Here is a 19,646-nt window from a genome sequence, read left to right on the forward strand (position 1 = left end):
GGAGTTGATGGTAAGTGGCCACAGCCAATCCTTGCAGCTGACTGCCCTGGGTATATCCCTCCCATTGATATACCAACAGCAAACAAGGCTCAACTGCGAGAGGAGGGTGTACTCAGCCCACACAAAGGGCATACCTTGAGTACCCAGCTTGGGTGATAGGGGAGGCTGTGCCCTATAGTAAACCTACTATGTTAGACCACACTACCAAGACATGGAGTCAAAGCAGCTTGACCTAATACATAGAAACAAACACAGGGAGGCTGCCATGGCCCAAGTGAAAGAACAGATCAAAACTCCAGAAAGAGAGCTCAACAAAATGGAGATATGCAATCTATCAGATGCAGAGTTCAAAACACTGGTTATAAGGATGTTCAAGGAACTTAGAGAGGACCTTAGCAGCGTAAAAAGACCCAGTCAGAAACAAAAGGATTCACTAATTGAAATAAAGAACAATTTACAGGGAAAGAAACCACAATAGAGTGGATGAAGCTGAGAATCAAATCAATGATTTAGAGTATAAGGAACCAAAAAATAACTAATCAGAACAACAAGAAGAAAAAAATCCAAAAAAGGAGGATAGTATAAGTAGCCCTCTGGGACCACTTCAAGAATTCTAACAATTTGTATCATAGGGGTGCCAGAAGAAGAGAAGAGCAAGAATTAGAAATCTTTCTGAAAAAATAGTGAAAGGAAACTTCCCTAATTTGGCGAAGAAAATTGCCATGCAAGTCCAGGAAGCACAGAGAGTCCCAGTTATGATGGATGCAAAGAGGGCCCACTCCAAGACACATCATAATTAAAATGGCCAGAGGTTAAAGATACAGAGAAACATCTTAAAAGCAGCAAGAGAAAAAAAAGTTAGTTACCAGAAGGCTGGCCAGATGGGAGGGGGTGGAGGAGAATAGGAGAAGAAGTAAGGGGATTAAGAAGTACAAATAGGCAGTTACGGAATAGCCACAGGGAAGTGAAGTACAGTATAGGAATGAAGTAGCCAAAGAATTTATACCTGTGACCCATGGACTTGAACATGGTGGGGATTGCCAGAGGCAGTAGGGGATGCTGAATGGAGGTGAGCAAAGGGGGGAAAATCAGGACAACTGTAATAGCATAATCAATAAAATATAATTTTAAAAAAGAGAGTGCCTCATGAAGTAAGTTGTCCTTATCAACTGAATGGATTTAAACTGGTTCTCCTGACAGCTTTTACTTTGTCTACATTTGTTTTTTTCCCTAAATGTGTAAGAACTTGCAATTTCTCAATCCTCTAGTAATTTTCTAAGAGTACCCGGGAGGTGATTTTTTGAGCCTTTCCATGTCAATATGTGGGGGTGGGTATTTTTTTGTTTGTTTGTTTGTTTTTGTCTTCACATTTGATTTTGTTTGGGTAAGTGTAACATTCTAGATTCAAAGTATTTTTCTTCAGAATTTGAAGACATAGTGTTTCTTTTTCTTCTTCTGTTGCTGTTTAGAAGTCCTAAGTCAACATGAATAATCTTTTGTTTTTGGACCTTGTTGGATCTCTGCTATGTTCCTCCCCAGTATTTCAAAATTTCACAGTGATGTGCTTTGGTATAGAACTCTATTTTATGCTGTGAGGGTATTGTAGATACTTAGAGGGCCCTTTCAATCTAGAATAGTTTGCATTTTTCTTAGAGCTGGTTTGTGGGAAGACGGGTAGTAGATCTTAGTGTTTAATATGTTCACATAATCACCCAGTTTTAAGACCTCTGTATTCCTAGTCAGTCCCCAAAATAGAGATAATCTGTTTTACATTCTGCAGAGACAACCTCAAGTCCTCTTTCAGGGACAAGGGGTGATCTAAGGATCTGACTACTCAAGCAGTTTTCACACCTAGGCCCTTCCCCACTTCACTTTCAATTCCAGGGGTGGTGCTGGCAGGGCAGTTCCTGACTCTTGTGCAGATTTCTGTGTGTAAACTGAGTTGGGTCTCAGCTTCTCTACTGCTGGATTGAGATTTGGCTCTCCAGGATCTACTATACAGTTAGCATTCATCTGTATATGTCCGACTTTCCAAGTTTTGTTACTTTTTTCCTCTTCAATTCTGACCATCCTTGTTAATTTATGCCTTAAAAACTTTACTGTTATTTTAGATTTTGGAAAGAAAGCAAAATTATTTGTGTATGTCCATTCATGTCCATTCCCACTCTCTTAACCCACGAGACTGACATGATTTGATAAGAATAATGAATATTTTTATATGAAAAATAATTTTACTATGTGAAAGGCAAAGTAACAATATGGTACTTACACAGTAACTAAATATAAGTCTGCTGAGGGCACTGTTATGGAAAAAGTAAGGATGTCAAGCCTTTCTTGATTGTGCACTATGCCTTTAATTTCTAAAAAGAATTTTTGGAAAAAAAACAAAATGATTCATCTTCATTATAAGAAAGTTATTTAGCAAATACCAGTAGTTTGAGGATGAAATAGAACCATTTTAATTCCACTGCCCAGAACTAACCATATAACTGTCTAGTGTATACTTTCTAGTCTTTTCTATGCAGCTACCTATGTATTTGTACAAGTATTGTTTAAGTGAGAACATACCCTATGTATTATTTTGCTCCTCAATTTTTTCCCACCATAAAAGAATATATGTCTTGAGAATTTTTTGTACAGAATCTAGAGATAATATTCTCATTACACATCTAATAGCTACCACTTATGCAGAAGTTATGTGCCAGGTACTGTGCTAACATCTTTTTCCCCTGTTTAATTTATTTGACATTATTTCAGACTACGAAATAGTACAAAAAAATTCACCCAGGTACTTCAGTGTTAACACGTGTCTCTCTCTGTCTCTCTCTCTCATGTATCTTGAACGTTTGAGGCTAAGGTGCACACCTACTCCCTTGTATACCCTAAGTACATGAGAGTGCATTTTCCAAAAAAAAAAGGACATTCTCTTATGTAACCACAGTGCAATTGTCAAAATCAGGAAATTAACACTAATTTAATATTATCATCTAATCTATATACTTGTTCAAATTGCACCCATTGTCCCAATAATAAATTTTTATTACAAAAGAAAATTTTGGATCCTGGAGTGCATTCAGTTGTCATATCTCTTTTGTTTCCTTTAATGTGGAGCATTTCCGGTCTTGTTCTTTTCATGATATTGACATTTTGAAGACTGCAGGGCCAGTTATTTTGTAGAATGCCTCTAATTGGCTTTATCTGATATTTTCTTTTAATTGGTTGGATTCAGGTTATTCATTTCTGGCAAGAATGCCACAGAAAGCAATGTTACAACTTCATTAGAGGTAGTTGTCTGTTAGGTTTTCCAATGTGAAGTTATTATTTTTCCTTTTGTAGTTTTTTTGGTGGCAAACTACATATAACATAAAATTTACCATTTTAATCATTTTTACTGGGATTAAATACATTTACACTTCGTTTGTAGTTTTGAAGTGTCTTTGACAAAATACTTGAGATGATGAATATTCTGTTATTTTTTGAAATTTTACTTACTAATTCTAGTATCCATCAGTGATTTCTGCCTGAATCATTTTTGTGATGGTTCCTAAATGATGATTTTCTAATTCTATCATTTATTCCATGCTTATTTATAATACTCCTTTATTTCATTATTTTTTTAACATTTTATTTTTTTAAAAAGATTTTATGTATTTATTTTTTTAGAGAGGGAAGGGAGGGAGAGAGAGAGAGAGAAACATCAGTGTGCGGTTGCTGGGGGCGGTGGCCTGCAACCCAGGCATGTGCCCTGACTGGGAATCTATTTCATTATTTTTATGCTGTCCCTGATTTGGCCATTGGGAACCCCTTCGTGTTGATTCCTGTCTCCTTTTGGCTTGCTCTTGTCATTAGAGCACTTCCTCACTTTTTTTCCTCCGCAGGATGTTCTAGATCTAATACTTTTCCAGCCTGAGCCTTGGAATGAGTTATTACTTCCTTTTAGTAGAGAATGGCTTTATAAGCCAGGATCTGGACTCTAGATGTCTTCATTGCTGCAGTGTGTTATTGCTTCTAGGCTCTCTCAGCAGGCACTTAGGAAATAGATACATGGGATAGATGTGTGTGTGTCCACACACATTCATATACATTTTTATCTGTCTACGGAAAGGAATGAATTTATATTGATACACCGATTCTAATCCAACACTACAGAATTTATTCTATCCTTCATTTTATATATATATAACTCCCTCTCCTAACAGTGAGAAACGTAGCCCCATTATTTATGTTTTTACTTATTGGCTCAGTTCCAGAATATCAGGAAATAAGTTAAGAATTGCTAACTTATACCACTATTTAAAAGACACCTTGTAAGTAGAGTTCAGTATTTGTTGATAGTTTTTTTTCCCTTTAGCATATAATCTAACTCTCCATTGTCCAGTAGGGTAGGGTAGCCACTAAACACATGAATTGAGATGTGTCATAAGTGTAAAATATATACTGGATTTTGAAAACTTAGTATGAAATAAGGAATTAATATTTTAGTTTATTGTTTATATTTTGAAATATTTTAGCTGTATCAGATAAAATAAAATAATAAAATTATTTTTTATCTATTTTTACTTTATTTAAACACAGCCACTAGGAAATATTAAATTATATATGTGGCTCCTATTATGTTTCTTTTGGACATCTCTAATATAAAAAAACCGTGTTTAAAAGTTACATGGATTAGTTTTCTCTCCCCAATGTTTTTCCCTCCCCAACGTTTTTATGTTATTTGAAGTACACTTCGGTTCTATTTTAATTTTAAGTTTTCTCTTCATCCTAGTTGATCTTACTTATTTTTGAATATGTGAAACATTAATATTGTTCCAAAGGTCAGAATTATATAAAAAATATATCCTTAGAGCAGTGGCACCCAGTTTTTTAATCCTTTCCTTTCCACCCTGTCTGCCTGCCTTCTATGGATATCCAGTCTCATTTTCCGAATTATCCTTCCTGTATGGTTTTCCCCAGAAATGAGGAAACACAGCTATGTTTCCTCTTCTTTTTTTTTTTTAACACACTAAATGTAACATGCCATAGACACTCTTTTGTACTATACTTTTTTCACCAAACAGCATGTTTTGGACTCCATTCCATATCAATTTTTAGAGTTTACCCTCTTCCCTCCCTCCCTTCGTTTTTTCCTTACTCCTAGAGTTGGAAAGTACTCTCTTGTGAGGATGTTAGCCATTTTTTTTTAATGCTTTTTCCAGTGTTTTGCATTTACAAACAATACTGCAGTGACTGATAGTTTTAGTTACTATGTTTGGATCCCTGATTCAGTTGGAGATAATTTTAAATAAATGTTGTGTGAACTTAATAATCTTTGTACAAATACTAATTTGTTGTCTCAGCATACATTCTTTAAAAAGTACAGTTTTGGCCCTGGCTGGTATGGCTCAGTGGATTGAGTGCCAGAGTGCAGAGCAAAGGATTGTTGGTTTGATTCCCAGTCAGGGCACATGCCTGGGTTGCTGTCCAGGCTCATGAGAGGCAACCACATATTGATGTTTCTCTCCCACTCGTTCTCCCTCCTTTCCCCTCTCTCTAAAAATAAATAAATAAAATCCTTTAAAAAAAAGTACAATTTTGCCCCAGTGTTTTGAGATGTCACCATTAACATATATTAAGTTTCCATTGAGTTTATTTCTGGACTTTCTGTTTTTCTTTTTATACTTGTCTGTCTATTCCTGCACCATTATCACAGTTTTAATTATATGTATATCAGGAGCTAGCTTCTAAAATTTTTTATTGTTTTATTGGCTGTTCTTACATGTTTGTTTTTTCTGTTGAACTTTAGTAGCTGCTGTCTCTGTAAAAAAGCTTGCTTGTATTGGGATTTTATTTGGATTATGTTAAATTCATAACTTAATTTAGGGAGAACTGACATCTGTATGATGTTGAGTTGTGGTGAGTTTTCTACCCCAAAACAAGGAATTTTAGAATGGAAATTCAGCTCTACTTTTTTGTCATTGGACTGTCTTAAAGTTTTCTTTTTATTGGTTTTGTACACTTGTTGAATTTGCCATTTTTATAAAACTTATTACTGTGTTTTATAGATTTTTATTTCGGTGTTTGCAGAGCTACACTATTCTTTTAATGTCTATATTGTTTTAAATAATACATAGGTGTACCATAATTTATTTACTCTGACCCATATAGATGGACATTAAAATTGTTTATTTTATATAATTTTTCACTCTACAGTCACCAAAACAGGGACTTAGTGCTTTTTAAAAAATATTTGCCAGTTTGATGGGCAATAAAGAATATATTTATTATTATTTCTTTGCTAACTGATGAGGCTAATTTTGAATCCACCCATTCAAACATCCATTCAGCATGTTTTTACTAAGCATCTACCACGTGCCTATAAGAACTATAGTAATAACTGGAAGTTGAGTATCTTTTTGTTTGTGTGGATTTTTGTTTTAAGAGAAAGGGGAAGAAAGGGAGAAAGAGAGAAAGAGAATCATCAGTGTGAGAAAGAAATGTCTACTGGTTGCTTCCCCTAGGTGCCCTGACTGTGGGTCAAACCTGCAGCCCAGGCATGTGCCCTGACCAGGAATCAAACTTGCCCCTTTCTCTTTGCTGAACCCTGCCCACCCTGCTGAGCCACACTGATCAGGGCTCATTTTGTGTTTTTGATCATTTGTATTATCATTTGTATTATTTTGTTTCATGTCTCTCTCTCTTTTTTTAATGGCAATTAATAGGAGTTTCTGCTTCTCAGAAGACTGAGAATGAGAGGTGACGTTTCTTTTTTTTTTTTTTTTTAAGATTTTATGTATTTATTTTTAGGGAAGGAAGGGAGAGAGAGAGAGAGGGAGAGGGAGAGGGAGAGGGAGAGGGAGTGAGAGTTAATGTGTGGTTGCTGGGGGTTATGGCCTGCAACCCAGGAATGTACCCTGTTTGGGAATCGAACCTGGGACACTTTGGTTCCCAGCCCGCGCTCAATCCACTGAGCTATGCCAGCCAGGGCTAGAGGTGACATTTCTTTACTCTGTTTTGTTGATGAGCTTCTAAAATGTACTTTTGTGTGTATGTATTTATTTTCATTGCACAGTCTATGGTAAATCACTGTATTAAACTCTTAGTATTCACAAAATGAGTATGTTAAGTGCACAGTTATCAAAGAATTGATAACTACATATTTTTATAAAAATAACTTTCATCATTATTTTTCAGGTGAGGCTGCTGTCTCTATCAGAAGGGAACTTTTATGTCATTTTCCTTCAGACAGTCTATTTGTTCTAGAGTTGTATTCAAAAAATAAAAAATAAATGTCACTTATTTGGTAAGTCAGTTAAATATACTTATGCATGTTTTATAAAAATACTGTTCATTTACTCTTAAATATTTGTTTGCTTATATTCTGTTTCTTCTCCATCATTATATTTTGTAACTTTCATGTAAAACAAGTTGTAAAGTGGCAATTTCCTAAAAGACTTAGGCTCACTGGAAGATTTTTTTTCTTCACTGTTTCTTTCTTAATTTTGATGTTTGATATAAAGAGAAAGGAGGTTGGTTAAAAACTGGGATTAGGTCTCAAAGATGGATTACCAGTTTTGCTTCCTTCAGTCTTTTTCCACTAGAAAAATTGAGAATCAACATCCTTCCTTTTAAGTTCTAGCTTCCCTATAGTTCATATAGGGATCAGCAAAGATGCATTGTTACTGTAAGGATTAAAGAATAGATAATTAAGTTTTTAGTAAAGCATAATAAAGGAGAATGAATCTATCAAAGAACTGGAAAATGAAAAATAGATATTTAGTGAAATTGATTTCAGTTTTTAACATCATAGGTGTTTACTTTCAGTTAAAAATTTTTTTAAGAAAGCTTATTAAATTGGTAGGAACTGCTGCTTTGTGAGATGTTTTTCTCACCCTCATCCTCTGCTGATCTTTGCAGTCTATTTCAGCTTCTGACTCTCATGTGTAGCCAGTGGCAACTGGGAAGCTGATGTGTAGGGTAAAGGTTTTAGTAGTACAAAAGGGCCAGTCACAGCAACTGTTAGAAGATAATTGTACTTGTGTGCTGCTGAAGCACGTGGCAAAAAATTGAATAGAAACTATAATGGAATGTTATTGGTGATTTGCAGAATTTTCTTTTAAATGATTTTTCATAGCAAGTGAGAAATAAATGTTGGTGTTGACAGCTGAGCTTAAAGTATTCTCAAATGGACTCTAACAATGAGGAGCCATAGGAACAGAAAAAGGGGAGGAAGAAGATTCTCTTTTGATATGTGTTTTGGTAGTCTTTTTGCTTTTGTTAGCCTCAGAAAGCTGACTTCAGATGTTCCTAGATGGTGTGCATGGCTTATATAAGTAGAGGCATGGGATTTCATTGGTGTGCATGACTCTGAAATGGTCCAGATCTCAGTGCAAACCAAAGTGAGTTTTAATCTTGGTTATTTAAAATCTCCTTGTACCTGTCTTATTAGGAGTATTATTTTTTTTAAGAGGAAACTAATTTGCAACTGGCTATAAAGAGTGACATTGTATCTGGGAAAATGCTGTACTAACACACTGCACTGTCCCACAAGAGTACTTCCCAAGTCCCCAAACGCAGTGCTGACAATCTGTGACAGCCTGTGAATTGTTGTGGAGCAGTTGGGGGAAGATAGGCAGCAGAACAAGGTGGTTGTGTGGAAATTATAGAGGAGATGGGGAGGGGAAGAAGTGAGAAAAGAGCTAGGCAGTTTGGATTCTGTGGGCAGTTTGAGTGGAATCTATTCTCATTAGCTCTGATAATAAGATGAAATAAACAGCTAGAGTGTATGTTGGGGTTCAAGGTGTTACTGTTTCATTCTTCATCAAAACTGTAAGGTAGGTGTTCTTTTGATGAGAGTATGGATTGGATGGATTTAAAAATTTTGAACAGACTAGAAATAACACTTCATCCCAGGAAATGAGACTATAAAACTTAGATTAATAGGGATGGGGTTTATCTTTTCAAGGCATTATTGCCATGGTAATAAGGCCAGTTACCATATCTAGAGCCAAATGTATATCCTGTTATTTGTTTGTTTGTTTAACATGTGTATATATACACATACCACCAGCTGTTATTGGTTCAGAGGCAGGCAACTATAATAGTATTCATCAGACATCAAGGGTAGAATTCCTGGGTATTATTTGGATTGTGGAGTAGAATGTAATGTGGGGTAGATTTTGGTTCAGTCCTTTCTCTGATTATGAGAATGGTTATACAAAGGAAGTGTATTTATTTGATGGTTCTGCTAGGTATTATGCCTAATTCTGAATAAGGGATTAGACTTGGGGCACATCATTTTGGAGTCCATCTTTCCTGTTGATCCTGTTTCTGATTTTTGGTTAGAATATGGTCATTTGATACCATTGGATTAAGTAAGCATAAGAGGTGTCAGTTTGAAGATTGTGTGCTACCTTAGCACCTCTATGCAGGTGGTTCATATTAAAAGAGATGCCAGGGTAAATGAAAGGGCAAATGGAGTAAGGGAAGGCATGGAGGAGATCTGTAATAGTATCATTTCTCAGGAATTATCTATAAGGTCTAGACTCAACTCTCCTTTGCCTAGGATATCGAATGCCTAAACCTGGTGTTGAAGTCCCTCCAGCTGAAAATAGTCTTTCTAGCAGAATCTTACCCTGCTTCCTAGCACTGAACTCTGTCTAGGCTAGTTTCTATAACTGTCTCCAAAGCAAAAGTTTTTGACTTACTGCCTCTTCATATTGTTTTAGGCTGTTCCTTCTACTTGGAATGTCTCCTTTCAGTTCTCTGTCTTCTAAAGGTCTAGTTCCTTACTATGTAAGGAACATGTTGGAAGGTATATAAATGTCAAACCACTATGTTGTATACCTTCAACTAATATAACATTGTATGCCAACTATAATAAAAAATAAAATAAATTTTTAAAAATTAAGGTCTGGTTCTAATTCCACCTACTTTATGACATCTTCAACCATTCTAGGGCCTTAGTGATTTTTCTCTCTGGGTTTTTCTCATTTACTGTGTTTCTCTTTATTTGGCAATTATGTACCACCTTAAAACAACTTTAAAAAATTCTTATCCTCCCAATTAGGTAGAGACAGCTTAAAGGGAAGGCTACATTATTCATGTGGTTCAAACCATGTTATTACTTGTAGTCCTACATTATAGTCTCCTTTGCCCCTAACATAGATGTTAGTACAATATATGCACTTAATCCTTGTTTGTAAGAAAAGGTAATTACCTATTCTTAGCTTTTACCAGTCTTATCTTTCTTTTATCATTAGAATAATAGATAGATTAGAATGCAGTTTAAGTACCTCAACCATGTTTGTTCAGTAGATTATTCTTTTCTGAAAGCTTTCTGCAGCACTCTGTACTGGCTCCCTGATCCTTAAAGGAGCATTTCTCTGAAGATACTGTTGTATTCTAAGGTAACTATGTATTATTATTGAAACTCTAACTAGTAAACTTTTAATTTGCATATAAGAGAACTCTTATTTATTATTTAATATTTTCTTTGCCTGCTTTAAAGTGCAACTTGCTTTGAAGTCTTGGGGTCTCAGTTTCTTACCAGCCACATTTGGCCTTTACATTTGCTAGCATAGCTGCAAGGAGGGAGAATATAGAGTTGTAAATATAACTCTAACTTATGGACTCCACCTCTATTACAATTACTCTTTTGTTTCTATTGCACTTGAGTGTTTTTTAAAAATTATTCTATGCTTTATCCTGTTTTTTAGAAGGCATGTATTATAATTAATAGTAGTTAAGTGCAGGGACTTTGAAATCCTAACCAATACTAAAGCTGTAACTTAAGTTTCAGATATCTAATCTGTAAAATTGAGATAATTGCTACTACCTGCTAGTATGTAGTTGAAATATATATGAGATACTTAGCACAGATTAAGCTTGTTCTTCAAAATTTACTCAGTGGTTTATTAGCTGTAGTCTCTGAATCCAAAATGAGGGAAAAGGTCAAGTTTAATGCATGTCAACTTTGAGGCACAGCCCCCAAAAGCCTTATCCATTTCAACTCTTTTATTGTTACTATAGGATATCTGTGTAACTGAGGATAGATCCAGGAGAGCAACTAATTTCAAATAAGTCTAGAAACATAGACCAACCTTTAAATGTGTAGTGAGGGAAAGAAGTTTTTAAAGCAAGTTTCTAACTTCTCTTTCCATCCCGCAATCCCTGCCCAAGGTAGATATACCAAGTAGGAAGCAGACTTTTCTCTCTACCTATTACATATTATATTGCTGTTGTTCAGTTATTTTAAAGCTTTGATCTGACTGCCTTTTGAGATGGCCTATAATAATAGGTGCTAACATTGAACTTGGTGAACCATGGGGTTACCATATCAGTGGAGTGTGAAAGAGACTAAGCTGCAGGCTGGTTCCCAGCCTATAAGGCATGAAATCAGTTGTTGCTGATGCGTGACTATAGCCAGTGGAGTGTAAAATAAGTTGGGGGCATGAAATGTGTTATATTTTGAGAAAAACCTTTCATGCCATAGTTTGTTTATGTATTTTGGTGCCCCCAAGATCCTACTGGAATCATATATCCTATATCTTTCATTTGTTGATACTCAAGATTTTTCATGAAATGTTTCTTCAATTATATAAGCTGTATTCTTTGTCCAACTGCATGAAGAGAGGCAAAGGCTGTAATTCCAAGGAAGACTAATAATACAATACTACACCTATTATATTCTGCTTAAGATTACATTTGAAAAACCATCTGTAGTAGGTATTTGATGTACAAGTTTCTAGTTTGAAGCTTCTTCCAGTCTAAGAACTCTGTTTTCAGTTTCACTGGTCGTTGTTTGACCAGTGAAATTGCTCTGGAGAAAGGGAAGTAGGTAAAGAAGGGTAAGGTTTGGAATGATTGGGGGTGTTCTACTAAGAAGTAGAGAGATTATTCCAATGGGGAATAGAAGAGAGGGAGTCCTCTCCTGACACCATATGGCTTTGAGGGTGAAGCAAGGTGAATGAGGAAGTTTCAGAGACAATAGCGAATTTTTATTGTCGGCACTTTTAAGTCTGGAAGGTTATTGGGAATAGACAAGCCATGAAAGCATGAAAGTTCTTTCATTGTAGTTACTGTATTTTGCTGTGTAAAATGTGCACTTTTTTGCCCAATTTTTGAGGGAAAAATAAAGATGCACATTATACATAGGTAGTATTAATTCCATATCTATATAAATGTTTTTAATTCTTTTACTTATGCTTATTTGTTAAAAGTGTAACTCTAAGCCCTGGCTGGTGTAGCTCAGTGGATTGAGCGTGGGCTGGGAACCAAAGTGTCCCAGGTTTGATTCCCAGCCAGGGTACGTGACTGGGTTGCAGGCCATAACCCCCAGCAACTGCACATTGATGTTTCTCTCTATCTCCCTCCCTTCCCTCTCTAAAAATAAATAAATAAAATCTTAAAAAAAAATAATTAGAAACATGCTTAGTGCCAAATCCTTATTGTTAAAAAAAATTATCAAAATAAAAAAAGTGTAACTCTAGAAAGCAATAATGATATCCATATGCAAAATAATACCCTAGAATATGATAATCAGTTTTGTTTCTAAATATTAATAAATATATTGAATTTAAAAGTTAAAACAAAAGATTTTTCCCCCTGAAAGTTTGGGCCAAAAGTGTGGATGCGCAATATACATGGGAGTGCATTATACATGGCAAAATACGGTAGTTTTCTTGTTTCACTGCAGCAGTCTTTGAACCCTCTTTGGTTGCTTTGCATTTATATAGATTGTAATCAAATTGTGAAGACTTATGAAATGAATATACTATTTATTGTGAGAGATCATCTTGCTGACCGTCAGGCAGTCTAGGATAGTAGTTAAATGCAGGGTCTTTGAAATCTTAACCAACACTTAGAAGCTGTGTGATATTATTTAAGCTTCAGATTTCTCATCTGTAAAATTGGGATAATAATAGCCACCTCATTGTATAATAGTGGAATCAAATGAGGTAATATATGTAAAACATTTAGCACAGTTCCTGTCACATTGTAAGCACTCGTTAAATGGTAGCTGGTTATTTTTTCCTCTTTCTCTTCCTCTTCTAATATTGCTACTACTCCACCACTAACTCACTTTCACTTGTAGGGCCTAAACCTTAATGAAACAGAAAACATAATTAGACATGGTTCACAGCAGCAGATTTTGAAAAATATGTCATTGTTCTCTAGGCATTGTTTAATAGATCTTTCTTAACCAAATAGAAACTCTATAAAAATACTTCTTTTTAATGAAAGGAAAGGATTGTTGTGTTGGCCTTAGATAGTTTTGCAAATGTGTATAAAAATTGATTATTGTAAAATGTATTTGGCTAATACAAGTAAAACAGCCTTTCTATGAACTTAGGAAGTATATAGAAATAAAATAAGAGTCCAGAGAATTGTTATTCACTATTATTCACCTAACACGAGTTAATTTTTTCTAGGGAAGTGCTTTTTTTTTTTTTTTCCCCCCCAGAATTCTGAGGAGAAATGTTTTATCTGGTGCTAAGAATAGTTGTAGTAGAGTTCTTGTACAGTGAATGAGGCACATTTTTGTGGGAATGGGATGGAAAAATCATCCTGATCTTTTATATTAATGATGATTAGCATTAGTGTGGATAATACATTTGGTTTTGATGTGCATTATGTGATTATTTTTGCAGCACAATTAACTTTCTGAATAAACTTTGCTTAGCTAGTATATCCTGAACACATAGTGGGTGGAAAACTGATTAAACAGTTATGGTAGTGATAAAACTACTAAGTTAACAATTCAATAGCTGTAAGTCTTAAATAAATCCCTCTATCAAAATGAGATTGTTTGAGATGAAAGATCAGTATGGAGGCTTGGCAGTCAGGGAATGAGGCAGTGACACACTTTGGCCACCAGAGGGTGAAGTACAGTCAGTAGTAGAATTGTGCTCTGCATTTGACCTGAATGTGGCATCCTTGGGAATGAAGAGGACACTTTGCTCATCTATCCATTTAGTTTAAGATATGGAGACTCTTGCTTTTTGATTCTTTTTTATTCTATTTGTATCAAATATCTTTCTGCTTTTTTCTTTATAGCCATCTAGATAGGACTGGGACAAATACATAGAGAAGGGAAGATTAGAGGTTTCTAGTTGTCAGGGATTCATTTAATTTTTTTTGAAGATTTATGTATTTTTATGGAGAGGGGAAGGGAAGGGGGGAGAAATGTCAATGCGTGGTTGCTTCTGGAATGCCCCCACTGGGGATGTGGCCTGCAACCCAGGCATGTGACTCGACTGGGAATCGAACCGGTGACCCTTTGGTTCCCAGGTCCACACTCAATCCACTGAGCTACACCAGCCACATAGCAAGTGGCTCTCAAGGGATCGCATGGGCAACTTTGATGGCAAGCACAATAGTGTATGGATGACCAAATTTAATTACTTGTGGCCGTTTTCTCCCCCAAAACACATGGGCTCACACACAAATGTCACATTTACCCTCTTTCCCTGTGAAATCCCAAAGATGCAAGTGAAATGTCAGAGAAGTGTAATAGAATGAACACAGCACTTGTAATTGAAATCTAGGTTCCAGTCTTGCTTTGCTACTTAATATCCATCTAAACATGGACACTACAACCTCAGATCCTCAGTTTCCATATTCAGAAATTTAGGACATTGCAGTCTGACTTCAGTAATGCAATTCTAAGATTCTGTAAAAATTCTTTAATGTTTATGTGAAAGGCAGTACTATTTTTGATTTATTATAATTAAGTAGTATGTTATATAAATAGAACACAATTTCTTTTTTGCTAGGAACAGGGCTGTAGGTATTGTTAAGGAATAAATATTGAAGTATTAAAGTACACTGCCATTACAGCAAGAATGACAGTTGCCACTCCACTGAGACATTTTTCTGACCCCACAGAGGAGTACAAACAAATTCTCTGAGTATTAGGCTCTGGGTAGCAACAGGTCAGTCAAGAGCAGGAGGATTAGGAGCCAGCCCAAGCTGATTTGGGTTATAGTTGGCTGTGAAGCATTTAGAGAAGTCATTTGGAGATATGTGAGCTAAGAAAAAAGAGGGCATGTGGGTTCTGGAACTCTGTCACAAAGCTGGAGTCAGTCCATTTCTTCCATTCACAGAGGTAGAAATAACTTTGATACAGAGTCCAGTTATATGAGTCTGAATTGCTGTCTGAGAGCACAGGATAATGTGGAAGGAACAAAGAGGGCATGGAGTCCAAATAGTCAAGCTGAGATGAATGTTTAGAAGGTGACAAAGCAAATGGATGCTGAAGTGTGCTTGTGAAAACAGGTAAGGGTTAGTACTTACGATTTGATATATACACAAGAAAGTAGAAGCCAACCAGGCAGATTAGATAGAAACAGCATTTTAGGATTATGTGCAGAAGACAAAATTTTAATGTACTCCAGTTTTATTCGCCTTCCTTGATGTTGGTAGTTCACTTGGTATACCTAAAGCTCTACATGTTTGAGGTTAGTGATTACATTACTGATAACCTTTGTGGTTTGTCTGGTTCTAATAGCTTCACACTCCACTGAATACATATATTCACAGATCTTGCTCACTAGTACTGCAGAGTTCATTTCACAAAAGTGGCTATTGAAAAATTTGTCAGGCAAGCTAGCTTTTCATGTGCTCCTAGGAATGAAGCCCAGCTGTTCCCTTTGGGCTTTGAGCTTTGAGATACTGGAATTCATTGAGTTAGCAGCTAGATAGAATAAAACTAACATTTTCAGCCTAGTTCTTGACAGCAAAGCAGAGGTGTTAGAATTTCTGTTTTAGAGGTTTACACTGCAAGTAACTTAGCCTGATTGTGTGTCTTAATATTACTGGGCTCTGACCACTGAAATATGGCTTGGATCGATGGTGGTTTGGAGAAGGGAGAAAGAGGGCTATCCATCATTCAGAGGCTGCATCTGATAATGCTGCTTTCACCAAGCAGCCATCTGTCCATCTATCCATCAGTAGGATGAAATGAGATTTAGCGGAACAGGCAGCCATAACTCTGAGACACTTTCTAACCAACAATTGCAGTCCTGCCCTGAGTCTGACCACAAAGCACGGTGCTGGGGTTTGGCGGGATGTGGCAGCAAGTACAGTCTCATTCCCGTTACTGCCAGCCTAGAGGGTGTTCAATATGAGGCTGAAGCACAGCCTTATTTCCCATACAGAATTGACTAAATTTGGCATGCTGATCAAACAGTAATTCTCTTTCAGCTCCATACTGTTTTACAGGTTGAGCAGACCTTTTTGATAGAGAATTTTTTTGTTTCACTTGAAGAAGAAATGGAATTAAGTTGTGATTTCATCCTCCTGGAATCCCATCACACAGTTTAGCCTTTAACCTGTATATTATATTGGCAGAATGCTTTGTAAATGGTAATGAGTCAGGAAGACCACCTTTTTCTTAATTGAAGAATTGTGGGTACTTCTGCTGTCAATTTCCAGTTTGTCGTGGTAATGAGAGAATGAGGCTAAATTAAACTCAAGGATAATTCAATGATTTTATTTTATACAAATTCTTTTTCCTCTTGAATAGAAATTTTTTGCCTAGGTTGTTATGTAGCAGAAATTGAATTTTCTTTCTCTTACTCCTCTCTACTCTTTATTAGTGGTGCCAATATGAAAGAAAAGAAAATGTGGACAGAAAAATTGGTAAAAGATTAGAAGCAAGAAGCTAGATTCTACTAAAATGGATAGTCAGGCTCTGTTAACTGTTGTCCTTCTGGTTCTCCTGCTTTTTCAGGGCACTGAGCCTTCTGAGAGCCTCCTGGTGGGTATCGTTCTGTGCTCATGTTGCTACCTGGTGTACCTTCCCTAATCATTGGCAGCTTCTTTGACTGTTTTTTTTTTTTTTTTCCCCCAGTGGCCACTTTAGACCTCAGCTCTGGTTTTTTGTTCTGAAGCCTTGCTTTTCATTTCAGATTGGGGGAGGGGTCCGGGTGCCTAATGTACCGGAGATGCCTCGGAAATGAGTGCCTTGGATGAATTCCTGGGCCTATTGATCCACCGGCAGTTTATGCATCCTGACATTCATAATCTCAGTAGGCTGCTGATGTTCCTGATTAATGGGCCCAGGGGCTGTCCATCCGTCACTTCACATTAATTACTGAAGAGGTGTTTTTCCAGTGATTTACCTGACAGTGGGCTGTGATAAATACCCCTAAGTAGAGTGGGCAGTGATTAATCACGGGGCCACACCCCTCCCCCGCTTACCCTTCACCCTAACCACAGGCCAGCATTGGGACCTGACCAGAGAGTGCCCCCTCCCCATAAGCTATCTATCTTCATAATTGTTTGTGGATGCATATTTATCAGGGCATGGGACCTGGCAGATAGCATTCTAGAATTTGTGCCAAAGATGATGAAAAATAAATCTTCCCAGTAGGAAGAGTAACTGATGTGTTTTTACATGGGGCAGAGAAGTGTTATATAAGCTGCCTTTATGTTACTCTAAAGAAATCTGATAGAAATATTGCCTACCTACTATGCATGAACTCAGCACCAGGGTAGTTGCTCTGCAAGCTTTAAAGAGAGGAGAAAGCAGTTTTTGTCTTTGTGATATTTGTAGTCTATTTAGGGAGATTCTATGAATAAATATGAAACATAAGAGGGCATTTCAAGGCACTAATGTAATCATTGGGGAAATTGGGATAGAACTCCAGAGTTCCATTTCTTACTTTGTGGCCTTAGAAAATAAAATGTAGTTAAACATTTATTTGAGTGTTTTCCATGTGTCATGTCAGGTACTGTATTCAACAATATAAAGATAAATGTGATCCAGTGGCAGATCTGAGTGAGCAAAAGTCTGCTGTTTCTGGCTTAAGTTTATCAAGCTATAAAATAAGTTTTTCCAGGAAGTTAAGTACATGAATTTAAAATTAATTAATTTAAAATTTAAGGTGATTTAAAATTAATTTAAAATAAAATTCCACATTAATTTTTTCTGAGTATTTATTGAGCACCTGTTGTGTTCCTCGGGATGCAACAAACATGAGAAACAGCATCTGCCCTTAGGAAATTGTATTATGGAGGATGAGATGACATAAGTGAAACATTTAAACAAGAATATAAGGTAGTATATGATGACAAATGAATACCATAGATAATGAATGCATAAGAAACCACAGAAGGGTGAAATCAACGCACCTTCAAATAGTTAAAGGAAAATATTTGATTTGAGGTAAGCTTTTTTGAGTAAGTAGTAACTAGGATTATTTAAACTGAGATAATCCAAAGAGGGCATTTCAGAAGTTGGCATGAACAGACTGTGAGGCCATCCGGTTACAGAATGGATGATTTGTGTCTAAGAGTGCTAGAAATATGATATGAAACAGTAGATTGACACCAAACTGGGGAGAACCTTGAATGCCAGGTAAGCTTAGTTTATATCTTGTAGACTCTGGTGAGTCACTAAAGTTTTTGAGCAAGGAATTATGAAAAAAGGTGTATTTTAGAAAAAAATTACTAGATGTGGACATGCTTAATGTCATTTGGGCTTGCCAGAATAAAACTATCCAGATTGGAAATATAGTTTCATACTGAGTGCAATGCAAAGAATTGTGTGGTTCGGTTGTATATGAAGTAGATAATAGAGTTGATAGTTAAAGGAGATTAAGTTTTACAATCTTTACTCATGCAAAGTTGAATAAGTCATGGAAGTTTCAAGTAATGATTGCAAAATTAAATTAGGAAAGACTATAGCCTCAAGTTTTAAGAAAGAAATTGATCTTTAGTCTTACTAATGTAACCTCATTAAGGTTGCACTAATTACTCACTCACATTAGATAGGTATATTTTCAAGCCAGGTATCAGAAATGAGTCAGTGTGGTCAGCTGCATTTTAGTAGGAGTTTCTACAGAATGTGGATTTCTTTAAAGAGTGAAGATATAATTTATATACTATAAAATTCATCTTTTGAAGAATTCTGTGAATTTTGACAAAAACATACAGTCATATAACTCCCATTAATTAAAATATAGAACAGTTCCATCAGTCCAAAATTTCTCTGTGCCTCTTTGTTATCAACCCGTAAGTTTTTGGCAATTACTGATATATTTCTTGTCTTTACAGTTTTGCCTTTTCTAGAATTTTATATAAATGGAATTGTATTTCTCTAGTAATAATGATGTTAGCATTTTTTGGTGTGCTTATTTGCTATCTTTGTAACTTTCTTTGATGAAGTATTGTTCAAATTGTTGTGTTTTAGATATTGAGTTTTGAGTGTTTCATGATATATTCTGGATAAAAGTCTTTTATCAGTTACATGATTTGCAAATATTTTCTCCCATCTGTGGCTTCTTTTCACTCTCTTAACAGTGTCTTTGAAGAGCAGAAGTTCTTAATTTTGCTGAAGTCCAGTTTATTGATATAAACATTTAAAAATCTTACGAATAATAAAATTAAGCTCAATTATTAGTCATAAAATTTAAATAATAAATTAAGCTTAATTTTATTATTTGTAAAATTAAGTTTTTATTTATACAACTCCAAAATTAGCTTTTGGAGTTGTATCTAAGAAATCTTTGCCTAACCCAAAGTCACTAAGGTTTTCTCCTGTATTTTCTTCTAGTAGTGTTACAGTTTTAGGTTTTACATATAGGTCTTTGATTCATTTTGAGTTAGTTTTTGTATTTATTGTGAGATATGGATAGAAGTTATCTTTTTTGTTGCTACAT

At 35.8% G+C, this 19,646-nt stretch overlaps 1 protein-coding gene across 3 annotated transcripts in view; it reads left to right on the forward strand.

Moving 5' to 3' along the window:
* The window catches only part of R3HCC1L (R3H domain and coiled-coil containing 1 like), a 94,675-nt gene that overhangs the window by 15,004 nt on the left and 60,025 nt on the right, over positions 1 to 19,646 (forward strand). Inside the window, exon 2 of one of the 3 annotated variants that reach the window (XM_036027123.1) lies at positions 7,174 to 7,282. The exons of the other annotated variants lie outside the window; for them this stretch is intronic. The gene's annotated coding sequence lies outside the window, so the exon portion shown is untranslated. The remainder of the gene's footprint in view (positions 1 to 7,173; positions 7,283 to 19,646) is intronic. 3 annotated transcript variants of the gene reach the window in all.

This window comes from Phyllostomus discolor, chromosome 5 (assembly GCF_004126475.2).
Source record: "Phyllostomus discolor isolate MPI-MPIP mPhyDis1 chromosome 5, mPhyDis1.pri.v3, whole genome shotgun sequence".
NCBI classification, from domain to species: domain Eukaryota; kingdom Metazoa; phylum Chordata; class Mammalia; order Chiroptera; family Phyllostomidae; genus Phyllostomus; species Phyllostomus discolor.